Below are 5,539 nucleotides of genomic sequence, written 5' to 3' on the forward strand. Positions count from 1 at the left end.
TTAGGGAGTGGTGGAGGACTCAGAACAGGAGCTCTGACTTCAGGCTTCTGGATGAAGGGAATAATAAAGGGGAGTTCTGCTAAGGGAAGGGCTGGAGCTTTGTGAATACCAGGCATATGGAGCAGGAGAGCAGTTACTCATGAAGCTGATTGAGTGTGTCATTAAAGGATTAGAATCATAGAGCTCAGGGGGACAGCTGATGATGATGTGGCTAGCCTGCAGCGATGAAGCAAACTCACATCTGGGAGTATTGTGTATTTGACACTCCCCAGTCCTCTTAGTGCTTTGGCTCTTACAGAAAAGTAACACGAACTGACCTGATCCACATGTGGATTGTACATATGCTAAAAAACCTTGTATGTGCTTTATATAATAATGTTTTCATGGATAATGCTACACACAGAGAAAGAGCACAGGTTAACTTTTGTTTATTGTGAACTCTGTTGTTTAACCGTACAAAAGAACAGACAGAGAAAAGGTTTGTTCTGAAAAATGCAATGTAACTTTTCTGTGTTCACACACTGTGAGACATCCCAGGTCATGAACAAAGCACTTCTCATCGCATAGCCTGAACCATCAGCAAAGATAGATTCACCCAGAAGACTTTGAGTGATGAGTCAGGGCTGAGTGCCCATGTCCTTATGGGATAGGGGCTTCAGTGGGAGATGGCTTGAGCACTGGTGCTTTATAATTTACTCTTTCATTACATGTCATTCTTAACACTACACATTTTCCTGACAAATTCACATGATCCTGACAAATTCATAGGTCTCCAGCCTGTTGATAACTCTTCACCTGTAGGGCACTGGCTTTTCATATAAACACCGAGTACGGAAAATGGTTGCATTTGTAAATCGAATATGCTTCGCTAGGACTTAAAGCAAATGATGTTACGGCACACAAACAAGAAAAGCCAGTGAGCCAAGCGCCACATGGCCAGAGCGATTTCCTCCATTTGCACCACAGGAACCCAGGGGAAGCAATTTATACTTTCCTAACTCACAACAAGTGTCAATTAAAATGAGTGAGTTTCATCAAAGGCTGCGTTGCTTTTTATTCCACTCTGAAAAAGTGCATGGTTTGAGAAACAGAATGGTTCATTTGTATAAGAGTAAAAACACATCATTGGGTCTAATGATCCCAGTGGTGTATCATTAAAGATCAAAGAAATAAACATCTTTCATAAGTTCATTTGTGATGAGTAAGAATTAGAAGAGTTATATATCTCGCCATAAATAGTTCAAAGCATTCATTTTAAAGTTTAAAGCAAACTCCAGTTCGTCTTTGAAGAAAACATGAAAAACATGGAGTGTGATAACCATACGACTTCCTAATTTATTTCATCAATGAGTCATGAGTTGCTGAGTGATTTCTGAAGTAGCTCTGACGAGCTGACGAATATCACTCCCACACGAACATGAGTACATAGGTGTTAATTCTTCCTGCAGTCAACAAAGCCAATATGGTGCTTGTGATGTGTTGTTTACTGCATCAAATGAAAGATTTAGACTAAACATAAAATCATTTGTGTTAAGCATTATTACGAATGTTTCACCTACACTGGTTAAGAACATGTGAATGAGGTGAAGGTGTTATTTGAATCACAGGCGAGAGGGAGCAATTGCCACTCATTATCTCTTTCCTGGAGTTTGCAATTAGTGAGTTTCCGATTAACGAGCCGACTATGATTCATCTGTGTGTACAGTTCTGCTGATGAACAAGCCTTCAGAGACGTAAGCCAATCAGAGTAAGGTTCCTTGGTGGCTATATCCCAAGAGGCTTGATTATATTATTCAAGTTTTTTTTTTATTCTTTATTTTAATGTGAGGACATTAACAGTGTTTGTCGTAGTTATTGAAGGATTCCTGAGCAAAAAAACTTTATTTACAGATCATTTAAAATGTATAAAAAGAATTGCTGAGAGTAGTCATGCAGGATTAATCATCTTGCTGCAGACTGAATTATGTAAAATTACAGCCACACATCCACATAATCTTTTCTAATAGCGCAGAGAATATTCACATCAACCATCAGGTCGGAGGAAAATGTAATCTCAGTGATTTTGAGTAGTTTTATAACTGCTGATCTCCTGGGATTTTCATGCAAAACAGTCTCGAGAGTAGAGCCAGAACGGAGAAATAAACACATCCAGTGAGCAGCAGTTCTGCAGATGGAAACACCCTGTTGATGAGAGAGGTCAACAGAGAATGGCCAGACTAGTTCCAGCTGATAAACAGACAGCAACTCGGATAATCACTCATCATCTCAGAATACACAACACATCAGATCTTTAGGTGGTTGAGCTGCAACAGTAGACCACGTCATGTTCCACTTCTGGCAGTGAAGAACAGAAAGCTGAGGCTGCAGTGGGCACAGTTCTACTAAAACCCGACAGTAAAAGACTGTAAAAATGTAGCCTTCTCTGATGAACCTTGATTTCTGCTGAGGCACGCGGATGGTGGGATCAGAATCTGGCATGAACTGCATCAATCTGCCTTGTGTCAACAGTCCTGGCTGGTGGAGGTTGTGTGATGGTGTGGGAAATGGTTTCTTGGCACACTTTCGACCTGTTAATCCAATTCTAATCAATGATTGCTTCAATGCCATCTTCTCATGGCTACATCCAACATGATAATGCACCATGTCACAAAGCAAAAGTCGTCTCAGGCTGGTTTCATGAACATGACAATGAGTCAAGTGCTATTCAGTGGTCTTCCCAGTCAGTGGATCTGTGTACAGTAGAACACCTTTGTGATGTGGTACAACGGGAAATTCACAGCATGACAGTGCACCAGAAAAACCTCTATGACTTGTGTGATGCAATCATGTCAACATGGACCAGAATCTCAAGGGAATCTCTACCCTGTATTCATATAGTAAGCTCAGTGAGTGTAGATTGCATTCATAAAGCATTAGAGTTTGTTGAAGTTAAACTGGAGTTAATTTGGAGTGAACTCCCCCAGATTAGTAGAGCGTGATGGTAATGAAGGTCTCAATTTGGTAATATCTGTATTCACATAGATTGGGTGTATGGGCATAAAAACTGTACCTTTTCCATTCTTTTTCTTTAAGCTTATAGCATCTCCTATTCCTAATCAAACACACCCATCTCTAGATCCCTAGATCTCATTCTTTTCAGAGGAACTTTGATAAGACACACACTTTGTCCTTTATTCTTCCCTCACAGAAGCAACACACATTTATTTCCCATTAAAATCCTCTGTACTCCCAGCATCACAGTCTACTCCTGAGTGTTATGATTTCAGTATGAGCTCTGTTTCATGATGCCAAAACCAGTAATGGCTGAGATTTAGTTGTTATTCCTCCTGTTGTGAACAAATCGGAAATGAATTAACCTACTGAGTCTGAATGTCAGCCCAGTGTAGCTAAAAATATAAACCGCACCCATGAGCTCCACGTGAAATTGCTGCATTTCACTGACCAAACTCTGTGTCAATTAACGTTTAATGTTAAATTACTTTCCCCTGCTAATACCACAGTAGTACAACTTAGCCTCTGGTCTGCTGGAACCACAACCGAACGAACCCATAATTTGTTGTGCATGAGAGACGTAGGCTGATCTGCCTTGAGAGAAAAAAAAAAGACCAAAGTTTAGCAAAATAAATAAATAAAAGTGTGTAATTTAGAAGGGTGTACTCATATCATAATTGAATGCATTTCAAGGGAGACCTTACAGTACTCCCATATTTTTTACAGTAGCATTAATGCCTTTACATTTATTCACTATCCCTTGTGGTTCTTTTTTCTCCACTGTTTAAATCACACATTTAGAGATATTCACATGTCTAAATTCAAGTGTAATTCTCACACCAGTCCTGATATCTCTTTAACGCTGTCTTTTTGCACTAGATTTCGGATACCCTCCTGTAATAAAGACTATAATGCTTTCTTCTGAGCAGAGCTGTACAGACAACATTGCAATATACACCTATAAACGTTTGAATCTCGGATGAAATGAGAATTACTCTGCCATGAGTCAGATGTAGAGTGCAGAGAGATCTAGTGCACATAGCAGAGGCGTAGCTAGGGGAAGAGCATTTGCAAAATCTTGTTCTATTATTCACATAAAGCACAACTGATTATATGTGTATAAGTAATAGCATTGTTTTTCATAATAATTGTACTATAACAATGTTATAAACAGTCAAGTAACACATTACAACATGCCAAAGCATTAAGTTAACATGTCCCATGGTTTGTTTAATCACATTTTATTGCTCACCAGCTACTATGGTGAGAAACAAAATTAACCAATCATGAGCATGTATTTTTCCTATTTATGTTGTACATGTCAGCAAACAACACCTAGGCGTGGGCATAGGGATGTCTAGGATACAGAATGGGAAGTACTGGAGGTTTTACTACAGGAGAAGACAGTGAAAGGGGGATGTGGTAGCTTAGTGGTTAAGATGTTGGGCTACTGATCAACAAATCCCAGGTCCACCAAGCTGCCACTGCTGGTCCCCTTTAATGTCCAAAGCAATGGAAAAATTCTTACTTTGCATTATTTATTTATAATAACAACAATATATAACTGTTTTTCTTCAACAGACCCCATAATTATTTAAATATGGGTCTCTACCAAACGGCTGCCCAATCGGCTTGGGTTAAGTTAAAAAAATTTGTTAATGAAATATACTTTGGTGACTCTACCAAACGGTCTCACAGAACATTAAAGGGTTAACCCTCAATTGCTCAGTTGTATAAAATGAGATAAAAAAAAAAAAGTTGCTCTGGATAAGGCTGTATGCTGAATGACAGAAATGTAAATGAAAGGTAGATTTGTTGAAATAAGGTAAGAGATAATTTCTCCTTACTGGCATGTTATATTAACACATTTCAGTGGAACTACACCAAGTAACAATTCTGCCTAAACTTGTCAAGGCATAAAACTTCTACTACTATCTGGCATCCACCCAAAATGCATGAACACATCCTGCGTATCAATTTATTTCTTGTATATGTTGTGATTTGTTTACATTTAGCATATTTCCTCATCCTTCTGAAATGGATTTCTGGCTAGCCACGCCACAAGCTAGGATTGAAAGATTGTATACTCTGTCTGTCTGTCTGTCTGTCTGTCTCTCTCTCTCTCTGGACTGTTGCATGTTTCTGCCTTATAGTCTAGGGTCCTATTATTTAAACATCCTGCTTTCAGTGTCACACCAATGTTGGGCCAATTGGGCATGAACCTCTCTGAGGTTATTTTCATTTAGCTTGGTGACCATACAAGTGACAGCTCAATCAGAAGCTCAGATCAGACGGCCTGCCATGATATCTGATGAAGACGTGATGGAATCCACAGTCTGGTCCCAGGCATGTCTGAGTCACAGAGCTGGAGAAGTGAGCACTCAAACACAGACACAGAAAAAAAGGAACCTAATATACTGCAAATTCATGCATTCTCACTGTTTTTGTTAAGGCGAAGGAATGTATTTACATAGATTCAACACAGAAGACAAGGCATAATGATTGTTAATGTTTTAAATGGCACTAACACAGCAGAACACATTCAGCA

The sequence above is a fragment of the Hemibagrus wyckioides genome, linkage group LG01 (genome assembly GCF_019097595.1).
Source record: "Hemibagrus wyckioides isolate EC202008001 linkage group LG01, SWU_Hwy_1.0, whole genome shotgun sequence".
NCBI classification, from domain to species: domain Eukaryota; kingdom Metazoa; phylum Chordata; class Actinopteri; order Siluriformes; family Bagridae; genus Hemibagrus; species Hemibagrus wyckioides.